Genomic DNA, 12,279 nt, shown 5'->3' with positions numbered 1-12,279 from the left:
GCCTATGTCCTGTTTACAGTAATGTGTAATCAAGGGCAAAGGGCTGGGTAGATCTCCTACGTTTATAGAATAGCGTCATATGGAGCTATCAAAGGTGTCTACTGACTGTGACACTTAACAATACTGGATCTCCACGTGGCACAAGTCAACATCAATCATATATACATGGCAAATTAGTACAAGGTACATACTGAAGCCTTGCCGTGGTACCTGCAGAATAGGGAGCGCTTAGTAATACATAGTTGGTAGTGTAGTTTAGTTCCTATTTTCCCAATAGGCTCTGCGCATTAGACTAACATAAACGATAGTTTAGACGTAGGACTGAGGTCGACTAGGTCTCTAGTGAATATGTTAGACTTAATTTAGGTTTGCCAGCTAGCTCAGAGGTCACTAGAAACTTTCTCGAATGAACAGGGAGGAGTGAACTTCCCTGTTTAGACAAGAAGGGATTCAGCTTCTGACAACTTTGCTCCCTTGGAATAAGGAGTATATCTCCAAAGTTGTGTGAAAACAATAGATAGCTATTTCACTCAGTCAATTGTGCATACTTAGTTTCACCAGAGAGCAGAGAAATAGAGAGACGGGCGTTTTCAATAAAAGGTGTTATTTATTGAGCAGTCTTCTTTCTCATGCAAGAGAAATGAATTGCCACAATTGCAATACTTGTTATAAAGTAAAGTGCGTACAGTAAAAGAAGTATTATGAAATAATACTGTAAAAGCATTGATATGGTTTCTGAGCCAAATGATACTTAAAAGGTATAAAATATATACAGTTACATACAATGATAATAGTTTGACTAAACGTACTCAACTGGTGCTTCTAAATACACCTAGCCCGGTGTACCTAACCTATGCCTAGTACGTGGGAAGGAGTAAATGAGCTGCAGTTTAAGTTAAGTTAGTTTTTACCAAGAATCTGACTCAAGAATTCTCTAAGGGCAATCAGCTCCGTACCTTGGTTTTAGAATGGAGGAGGTCTTGTATCTCGCTCTCAGGACTCGATCTCCCAGTAACCCGCAAGGGTGACTGGAAACACTGGAGCTGGATTTTCTCGGCAGGAGAAAAAGACAGTGTCTTTCTCAGTGGTCAAATGGGAGGGACGGCTTCCTTCGGCACTCGCATCAGCTGGGCTTCGGATAAGTAGATAGCCGCTCTGCTCCACACCACCGTGTGTTGCTTAAGGCAAACACTGGTATATTTATACCTGGAAGGTGCCGTGTTTGACGTAAGGTTGGACATAAGACGTCAATAAAAGATGTCACTAAGAACTGGCCGTTCTTTCAGTGCTCGCAGGAGTTCTAGGACAAATCAAAACAAAAGCACCGGGAATTCCCAGGTTGCTGGAGGTTTGGTTTGTTGAAAGAACTCGTTGTGCTTTCTAGGAGTCTAAGGAAGTAGCCTTGCTGTATTTGGTTTGCATTGGCTATTACTAAATATGGATTTGATTCTTATGCCTTTATAAGGGTATGATTTGTTATAACCACATAAGGACATAAATCGGGAATATTTTATTAGGGTCCTAGATAAAATCACAACAGTGGTACATCGTGAAACACAACTTGGTGTTTGTACATAGGATGGTCTCCACTGTTATTGGGTATAGTACACAATGTATGGCAAAATGTGATGTATTACTATGCTTCAAAGGTAGCATACAAAATCATGTCTCTGCAAAAGTGTCTGTAGCTAGACTACAGATGTTGAGACTGCAGATAACTCACATTAATCTGTCCACTATTATGTGTTAAGGCCCGCCAGTTGTGCATTTGTGCCCTCCAGTTCATTCAGTCCATTGATTACAGCGTCCAAAGAGAACATCGTTTTGCACTCCCTGACATTAAGAATTGATCCATTGCCCCCACCTCCTGGTCCCACTGACACCTTCTCTAATACCAACCATCTGATGGAATCTGGTGGGTGTGTGTGTTTTGAAGTGTTCAACTAGTGGTGCATCCGGGGTGTTGCAGCGAATCCTGCTGCAATGTTGCAGTATTCGTGCCTTAACCTTCTGTCTAGTTTGTCCCACATATAGTAGATTACATGGTCATAAGATGGCATAGATGAAATTACTGGAATTGCAATTTGTGTGTGTCTTAATCTTGATGTTGTGATTTCGGTACGTGAATAGTTTGGTTTCAAAGGTCGTTCTGCAAGCCTTGCACAGTGTGCATTTAAAATGACCCACAATTGTTGGAAGGGTCCACATAGTCTGGATTGTAGGACTAGGTGGTGTGTCAAGGAGTGAACGAACTACATGGTCTTGAACATTTTTGGCCTTCTTGAAAGCGTGCATGGGAGGTTCCTGTTTGTCTAGTCCATCAGATATCAGTTTCCAATGTCCATTAATGATTTTTTTAAATGTATTGCTATGCGTGCAGTACGTTGTAACACAGAGCATTCTATTGGTGTCAGGTCTAGGTGGTCTTGGTGTCAGTCGTGTCTCTCGGTTCTGATACCATGCTCTTTTTCTGGCTCTCATGACGAGTCTCCTTGGGTATCCTCTCTCCAGTAGGCGAGCAATGAGATCGACTGATTCATGAAAGTAGTCTTCTTTCCAGGTACAGTTCCTCCGGATGCGGAGGAACTGGCTGAAGGGAAGGTTGTCTCGGAGGCTTTTGTTGTGGTGGTTGGTATATCTCAGTAGAGAGATCCTCTCAGCTGGCTTTCTGTATAGTGTAATGTATAGGTGGTCTTCCGTTGTCCTGATCGTGAAGTCCAAGAAGTCTATCACCCGTCTGTCCAGAGTGGATGGTGAATTTGATTTCTTCTGAGCAGGTGTTTAACCATTCAAAGAGACCCTGTAGCTCAGTTTCGTAACCTAACCAGATCAGTAATATGTTGTCTATGTATCTCCGCCAATCGGTAACATTTCCCCTATATGGATTGGTGTCGGAAAAAATGTGCTGGTCTTCGAAATTATCCATATATAGGTTGGCTAGGTCTGGAGCGAAGGCTGCCCCCATAGCTACTCCTATGGTCTTAATTTAAAAGTTATTCTGGAAGACAAAGAAGTTGCGCATCATGGCCACCTCGAGGAGGTTAACTATAAATTCATTGGGCACAACAGCTGGTTGTGGTCCTTTTTCTAGGGCTTGCCTCATCACCTCTAGATCTTGTTGTTGCGGTATACTCGTGTAGAGTGAGGTGATGTCAAGGGTCACCATCAATTGCGATTCTGCTTTGAATGTCATCCTGTCCACCAGGTTTATCACCTCCATTGTATCCCAAAGGTATGTTTTTGTTGTTTCAGCTAGAGCATTCAAGAAGAAATCAACATATTTGCAAACGGGTTCCAAAAGCGAACCGCAATCAGATATAGTGGGTCTCCCCGCTGGTTTCTCTAAGTTCTTGTGCACCTTGGGTAGTGTATATATCGTATGGATGCACGGCTGTGCATTGTTGAGATAATTACACTCATGTTTGGACAGGAAACCGGCCTCTATGCCATCCGCAGTTATACTGTGGATAAGTCTTCTTACCTCTTTGGTCGGTTCTGTGGGGACAGACTTGTAACTGATCCCATCTTGTAGTTGCGAGTAGATTTCATCCTTGTAGTCGCTAGTGTTCTGGACCACAATCGCACCACCCTTATCCGCCGGCTTAATGGCTATGGCCTTGTTGTTCTTGAGTGTGTTAAGGGCCTCGCGATCAGTAGGCTCTTAGAAATCTGTGAGTCATACGGTAGGTTCTCTGGCTACACTATTAATTGGTCTAAATCTAATCTGTATGTCCTAAGCGGTTCCCCACTGCAACTGCCTGCAGGCTGTGCAGTACAAATAGTAGAGAGGTGCTTTAAGTACCTCGGAATCTACATTAGGCCACAGCCGAAGGAATTCATCGAAAAAACCTCTTGGAACCCCTGCAACGGCTTCGCTGCAATACCATACATTGGCAATCCCTACCATTGACGCTGCTGGGTAGAGCAGCACTTTTCAAGATAATGGAGCTCCATAGGGTTCTTTATGCCCTACAAAATACCCTGTTTCTACTTCCCCTTACATATTTCAAAGCAATTGAGGCGGAGGTTTGCAACCTCCTCTGGTAGGGTAAGCCAGCCCGCATAGCCACGCATAAATTAGTTAAGGGGTGGTATGATGGCGGAATTGCCATCCCAAACGTACAAATATATTACTGGGCCTCCCAACTGGTTGTGCTCAATCAATGGCTCCATGCTCCCCAGGAAGACCCAGCATTCCGCTTGGACTGACATGTCTTGGGTGAGGGGGGTCATGAGGGCGCTTTACAACATATCTCTTATGGGACCAACCGCGCATATGGTACGTATCTGGTACTTAGCGCTTAAGCAGCTCGGCTTGTACTGTATAATAAGTCAATTGACTCCGCTCTGGGAGACCCAGTGGCTAGGTAGGCTCATAGGTAGTAAAGGCTTTAAACAATGGGACTTAATCGGCATCTCGAGAGTTGGGGATATGTGGAGTAAGTAAGAGGTCATCACCTTTGATCAACACCAAAAGAACCATGAAGTGGCACCCACAGAACTATTCCGCTACACTCAGATCAAACATGCGCTCAAGACGGCCATTCAGGCACCGTGCAAATAGGGAGGCCTCTCAACTGGAAGATAGGCTCTTCACAAACTATCTGGATAAGAAAGCCATATTCCTGACTTACTGCAAGATTATCAACAACCAACCAGACCCAATGCAATGCTAAAAGAAAAATGGCAGGCCGAGGTAGGAGAACTAGACAAGGCGGATTGGCGTGAGGCTTTTGCGTCCCTACGGGAAGTAGCGATGACCTCCATACTGAGACTAGTCCAGCTAAAAGTACTACATGGAATATACTACACAAGGGCAACTCTGCATAAAATAGGAAGGGCGGCTGACCCATTTTGCTTAAGGGGCTGCAGGGCACTCGGTACATTTTATCATACATGGTGGGAGTGCCCGCAGATAGAGACATATTGGGGGACAATTATGCAAACAATTGCACAGGTTAGCGGAGTCTCTGTATTACCTGAACCCATGAGTTCCCTCCTTAACATTTGGGAACCTACAGACCTTAACCACACAGATCAAGACTGGGCAAAGCTGGTTATGATGTTAGCCAAACGCAACATCGCTAAACACTGGGGGGTACAGGTTACACCAACGTGTCGAGAGTGGAGTAGGGATATGGATGGAGCAATAGTTGCGGAGAAGGCAGTCTATATGCATAGAGGGTGCCCCAAAAAGTAGAAATGGGTGTGGAGAAAGTGAAACAACTTTAGAGGGAACTTTTGTCAACCACCTCCTACTGAATCAGCGGTGGATATAAGTGAATAAAAGAGGCTGGTCAATGTAATTTACTGATTATATTGTACAACAAACACTTGCATAATCCTCCAGTTGGCACGTCTTGTGATGTGAAGCATGTATACTTAAGAGTTATTTAACGTTTGAACTCTGTAAGTTAAATGAATGCACAATAAGAGGATTTAAAATTACAATTTCTCTGCCACCGAACACAACAGTCCTACTTGCTCCCAATCAAAAGTTAGCACTTATTAAATGTAATGAGGCAACTCAATGTTATCCTATGGAACAGCAGGGCCTCACAGTAAAATATATGTAGGAGTTTTTCACTTTCAGGACACGTAAAACTTAAAAATACATGTCCAAACTTTTAACTAAAAACCCAACTGCCCTATGGGCTGCATTTGCCTACTTTAGGGGTGACTTATATGGGATATAAAGAGAGTTTAGTGCACAGCAAGGGTATTATTTTGCCAAGTTGAATTGCAGATTAAAATGCATTTAGGCTGCAATGGCAGGCCTGAGACATGTTTTAAGGGGCTGGTTAAGTGGTAGGCACAATAAGTACTGCAGGCCCACTAGCATCATTTAATTTACCAGCCCTGGAGATATTTATCCTAATCTAATATGATATTTTTTGCATGAATAACATCATAGAGCCTTAGGGCCAGATGTACAACCCTTTCTTGCACTTGCAAACAGGAGATCGGCCCGTTTGCAACTGCAAAAAAGGAGTAATTAAATTTAAAAATGCAATTTTGTGAGTCACTGACTCGCAAAATAGTGTTTGGTCTCTCTCTGTTAGGTAGTGGTGTCACTTCCTAATAGAGAGACTCACTGCCATGTACTATTGTGTTGCGACTGCATTTATGGCCACAAAACACTCACAGTTTACCACCTACTTCAAGTAGGTGGCAAACCACTCACTCTTCCCCTTTGTGAGTGTGTGAGCTATTTTATTAAGAGCAAGCAGTGGTCCCATGGACCATTGCCTGCCCTTAAAAAATTAAACTGAAAAGTTACATTTTTCTTTTTTAAATGCATCCTATTTTCCTTTAAGGAAAACGGGCTACATTAAAAAAAAATATATGCTTTATTTAAAAAGCAGTCCCAGACATGGTGGTCTGCTGACCCCATTAGGCGAGCATTCCCAATGGGGTCACATATTGCTCTTGCCTCATGAATATTGATGAGGCATGCAATTTGCAACTCTATTGGGAATCGCAAACAGTGTCTGAGACACTGTTGTATATTGCACTTTGCAAGTTGCAAAGCAATGCAATTTGCGAGTCACATAATGCAAGCATCGTACATCTGGCCCTTAGAGTCAGGTCCTACCCTAGGCTTGACTCTGGGAGGGGTCCCCCTTTTAATTTGTGCACATTAAATTATAAGCACAATTCATTTGTTCAATTCTCTTTCACTTTTTTTTGTTAACCATAGGTGATCCTATTTCTCTCTTCTCAGATCTCTCCAAACCCTAGTAGCACTCCTTCCCATTTCATATCTGTGCCTGGATTCCATAAACACATGCTGTTTGCAGAGCTTGAAAATAGCTTATGTGCTACATTAAAAATACCTTACTGCTGTTATTCCAATGTTGACAAAATAAGTAACAACTTCTAAAAGTAGCTGACACAGTTAAACATATCTGTTCTGTGCAAAAAGCTCCGCACACAAATATTGTGTTTATAACACATGAGCAGAAATATCCAGAAAGCTGCACTGGTTGCTCTATTAGCTGGCATCATTTGCACCAACTATTGCACCTAACAGTCTTTAATTATTTTTGACTTTTTGCATTTGATGTTTATGTAGGGTCAGAGGGCCTGATTCACAGAACTAACTTAAGACAAAATCCTAAACTTAATACCATTTTGGTATTCACTGAAGGCACTTACTAATTTTGGTATTCACAGAAGGCACTTACTCATTGATGAGTAAGTGACTTCTGTGAAAACCAAAATGAGTAACTTACTCATTTTGAGTAACTTACTCATTTTGGTATTCACAGCAGGCACTTACTCATTGATGAGTAAGTGCCTTCTGTGAATACCAAAATGAGTGGGCGCCTTCTGTGAATACCAAAATGGCAGTAAGTTTAGGATTTTGTCTTAAGTTAGTTCTGTGAATCGGGGCCAGGTGTTTTGAAGTAGTTACATGGAGTCAGGTTGGGGCTACATCCAAAAAGCGGAGAAAATATATCTTGGCACTTATTTATCAAAGGTTTTGTGCCATGCTTGCATCACACAAGGGGACACAATAGCGATGCAAAACTTGAATGAGATTTACCAAGCCACGCAAGGCCACTTTGTGGGGCTTGAGAATTCTAGAGTAGCGCAAGTCAGGGCTAATCACTGCATTGCGTTACTCTGCAACAGGGACATATGCCATGGGTGGGGCATGGGTGTTCTCAAACATCAACCCATGCATTCTGACAAATTTCCAGATTTACCAACTCTGACAGATCTTGGAATATGTCAGAAGTGTACGCCTGCCTATCAGAGGCAAATTGAGGAGACATATCCTTATTTCTCATAGTTTTATAATCTTTCAATGTGTGTTGCATTGTGCAACATACATAAAAAGAGGAAATTGCCTCTAAGAATTGTTTTTGTGCAGTAAGGTACCCCTACCTGCAAAAAATGATCCTAACTACAATGCAGGTATCTTTGCGTCATGGTACAAGGGTACCTGCATTGGATCTAGGCAGCAGTTTGGGCACCAGTGCAGGTAGCGAGCAGGAATGCACCATATATAATAATAAATACGGTATGCTCCTGCCCTTTCCTTTTCACGCATCACAGCACGGTTGCCTGCTGTGTTGCATTGCGTGAATATTTGTCAAATATGCCCACAGTCACTAAGGGGCATATTGATCAATTATTTATGCTATGCGGCAAGCAACCTTTCGGCCCTGCGTGTAAGGGAGAGGGCAGGAATGTGCTGTATTTAACATTATACAGCACATTCATCCTCTGCTGCACAAACTGCTGCACTAATGCAGGCATCCTTGCAACAGGGTGTAAGGGTGCCGGTGTTATAGACAGGATTGTTTTTCTGCAGGAAGGGACACCTCTGCACAAAAAACAATCCTCAGTGGTGTTTTCCTCTTTCTAAGTGTGCTGCAGGATGCTTCACACTTAGAAAGAGGAAACAAGGAGAAATAAAGATATTTTCCCTCATTGCGCCTGTGGTGGAGGGGTGTACAATTTGGGCATATTCCCAGGTCTACCAGTGTTAGTAAATCTGGGAATGTGCCAGAATACATGAGTGGAGGAGTGGGAACACCCACGCTCCACCCATAGCATGCCTCCCTGCTTCAGAGTAACACAAGACAGTGATTTGCCCTTCCTTGCATTCCTTTAGGTTATCAAGCCACATAGGGCCACGCAAGGTGGCTTTGTGTGGCTAGGTAAATCTCATTTAGGCTTTGGGTCACCCTTGAACAACTTTGCGTGGCACAAGGGCAACTCCAAACTGTGATAAATATTAGCCAAGTTTATCAACTGAAGATCCAAAAAACTGGTTTCTAACCATTCTTTTCTTGTATGACAGCAGGGTGTGATCCATAGCAAATCACTTAGGGCCATATGTATCAAGAAAACGATTTGCGATTCTGAATTAGCGATTATTACCAAATCGCTAAATCCGAATCGCAAATCGGGATGTATCAACGCAATCGCAAATTTTTAGCGATTCAGAGAAAATCGCTAAAAATGTGCGCGATGCAAAACAGCGATTCCTTAAAGGTAAAAAAATCGCAATTTAGCGAGTTCGCAACCAGTATTTCGCTAAATAGCGCGATCGCAGCCCGAAAATCGCTAAATTGCGATGTTCCCACGCGAATAATCACAATTTAGCGATTTTCTGGAAACATCCAATCGCAATCCTGATGCACAATGATGACATCACCATCCAGGAAGTGAAAGATTACCCAAGGTGCTTCAGGACAGAGACAGAGAGTGTGAGAGTGTTGTTTGGAAGTCAGGAGCAATGGCAGAAGGTGGAAACCAGGATGTCCCAGCAAGCCAGCAGGACCAGCAAGAAGGGGAAGCAGGCAGGAAGAGGAAACTAAAGTTTTCAGAGGCTGAACTGGAGACCCTCATCACCGAAATGGTGCCACACCATGAGGCATTATTTGGGAGGAGTTCCCACAAGGTTCCAGAAGCCAACAAAAGGAGGATTTGGGAGGGCATCCAAGCTAAAGTGAATGCCCTAGGAGTCACCCACAGGACAGTGTATGTGTTGAGGAAGCGCTGGTATGACTTGAGACAGCGCTCCAAGGAGAAGTTGGCTGCCAGACTGGAGCAGTCCCAGCTCACCGGTGGGGGAACCTCCCACATCCCTGACTCTACACCACTGGAGGAGCTGGTAGAGGCCACACTGCTTAACCGCATCGCTGCTGCGGTTATTTTTGCGCTGTGCGGCTGTTTTCGATTAACTGCGTTACATGACGAGCTCAGCTCGTCATCCGCACACGTCACCCGTGGCTGATGACGAGCTGAGCTCATCATCAGCATCGAAGTGGCTACGCAGACTGTTGCGGGCGTGTCAGTGCTCGACAGCTCAGCACAACCTGCTGCAAGACCAGGTAAGAAGAATGCCTCCCCACCCCAAACCACCCCCAGCAACCCCCTGCAGCAACCTAGGTATAAGGGGAACCACATGGCAGGCTAGAGCAATTACACAGGCAGACACAGCAATGCATTATGGGAGTTGTAGTCACCATAGACTGTAATGTAGAAAGTAGCTACAGATTTTAACTTAGTACAATTTTTCAGGTCAGGATAGGTGAATGACACAAGTAAAGTCAGGGAAGACTGTGAAAAATTTATTTGAACATCACATATAATGGAAAAATAAATTAACGTGTGCTGTTCTATCCACAGCACCTGCAAGTGGGAAGGCCACAGCCACTGCACCTGAGACAGGACCCGAAGCCTCTGGAGAAGGCAGCCATGGCAATGATTCAGATGGGGAGGACAGTCCTTTCATCCGGCCACAGGGACAAAGTAGGAGGAACGTCAGGCCATTGAGGATTATGGATGACGATGACGATGAAAATGATAATGTGCAGTCTGATGCACCAGGAATCCAGAGCAATGTCCAGAGGCAGGCGTAGACCCCGCACGGCCATCAGCTCCAATGTCCAACAGGAGGAATCTGTGTTCGCAGGCCTGGAGATGCACATGCTGCAGGTTCACCGGCTGCAAGCGAAGCACATGAAGGCCATTCAGAGGGAGATCAGGGCAGGGAACAGAGGCATACGGGAGGAAATCAGGGGGGCTGTGCAGGAGCTAACTGCAGTTGAGAGCGGAACGCGCAGCCAGGCGCAAAGAAATGGCCCGCATGGACCACTACACGCGTGATATTAATCGCCTGGCTTCCTCCACGAATATGCTGGCAAGGCGTGCCATAGAGACACAGCGTGAATTCTCCCATGGTATCCAGGACATAGCCACTGTAGTGGTGCAGTCAACTGCCACCCTTGACGAGCTGCGTGCGCTGCGCATTGCTGGACCCGGGGTGCTTACCCCCAGTGAGGAGGACTCACAGTCGGTCCAGAGCTCTAACACACCACCACCCACTGTTGAGAGGCACCGTAGTGGCCGGAGCACCAGGCCTGCCACACTACAATAGGGACTGTTTTGAAAAGCAAATACCACACAGGGGAGTTATGGTGCCAGCAACAGTGTAGCACTTGCTGCACTAATGACTGCACTAATGACTGATTGAGTAGCACTGTGATGGAAACATGTGCTTTTGTTTTGGAGACTTCATCCATGTTTGTTTTGGATGTGTTACATTGTTGCAATTGGGTAGTAAACACGTTTGCAAAGCAAGAAGTTGTCAGTGTATCATTTTCACTCACCTAGAAGTAGTTTCGCATGATCTCATCACGCCTCTGTCGGCCAGTTGCAGCAGCAGCTACGCCAGCTTCCATGTGTATGAGTCCAGGTCTCTCCACGTCAGAGGCGTCGGAGTCACTCAACTCCATAGGTGTCCCTTTCCTGATTGCAATGTTGTGGAGCATGGCACAAGCTACAACAATTTTGCAGCACGTCTCAGGGCTGTATTGGAGGGCTCCTCCACTCTTGTGTATGCATCTGAATCTGCTCTTCAAAATTCCAAATGTTCTCTCGATGGTGCCTCTTGTGGAAATGTGTACCCGGTTGTAGCGCCGCTGCCCAGCAGTGGCAGGATTCAGGTAGGGTGTCAGGATGAAATCCTGGGATGCATAGGCACTGTCCCCTGTGGATGGAAATGTGTAAAGGTCAGTCACTGTGATGCACATGCTGGCAATGTCAAATGTGGGCTGACAGTGTGTGCTGTTACCTAGTAGGTATCCCTCTCCAAATTCCCCTCTTGAGAGTCTACGGTATAGCCCTCTGTGTCGGAATATGAAGGCGTCATGTGTGCTTCCAGGGTACTTTGCCACTATATCGGTGATAATGTTTTTGGCATCACACACCATCTGAATGTTCAGTGAGTGGTAGCATTTCCTGTTCCGGAATACATACTCTATGTTGGAGGGGGTGAAATGGCTACATGTGTTCCATCTATACATCCTATGACGTGGGGAAATTGGGCTATGTTGTAAAATTCCTGCTTGGTCTGTGCTAGTTCCTGTGGGGTGCTGGGGAAGTGTATGTGATGTTGCATCCTATGTGTCATGGCGTCGAGGAACGCATGGAAAAAGCGCGACAGGGCACTCTGTGACACCCCTCCTGCAGAGGCTATGAACCCCTGAAAACTACCTGAAGCCAGCAGGTGTAGTGAACAGAGGACCTGGATGTGAGTGGGTGTGGCTAGTGTCCTGCGGGTGGGGTGTTCTAGGTGGGGCCTGAGTTCCTCTATCAAATCAAGTATGCTGTCTTCCTCCAGTCTGTAATGAGTGTAGATATCCTCCTCAGTGCGTTGAATGATGGTGGTGCGTAACCGGAATATCCTCTCCTGCCGTCTCCTCCTCTGCGCCAGAGCTCTCACTCTTCGCCTCCTCACTATCATGTACAGGCCGG

At 45.0% G+C, this 12,279-nt stretch overlaps 1 pseudogene; it reads left to right on the top strand.

Moving 5' to 3' along the window:
* LOC147751111 (uncharacterized) overlaps nucleotides 1-10,382 on the top strand; it is a 71,888-nt pseudogene extending 61,506 nt beyond the window's left edge.
* Nucleotides 10,383-12,279: the final 1,897 nt, after the last annotated feature.

The sequence above is a fragment of the Lissotriton vulgaris genome, chromosome 1_1 (genome assembly GCF_964263255.1).
Source record: "Lissotriton vulgaris chromosome 1_1, aLisVul1.2, whole genome shotgun sequence".
Classification (NCBI taxonomy): Eukaryota; Metazoa; Chordata; class Amphibia; order Caudata; family Salamandridae; genus Lissotriton; species Lissotriton vulgaris.
Note: the sequence above shows the minus strand (reverse complement) of the source record. Positions and strands in the feature narration are given on the sequence as shown.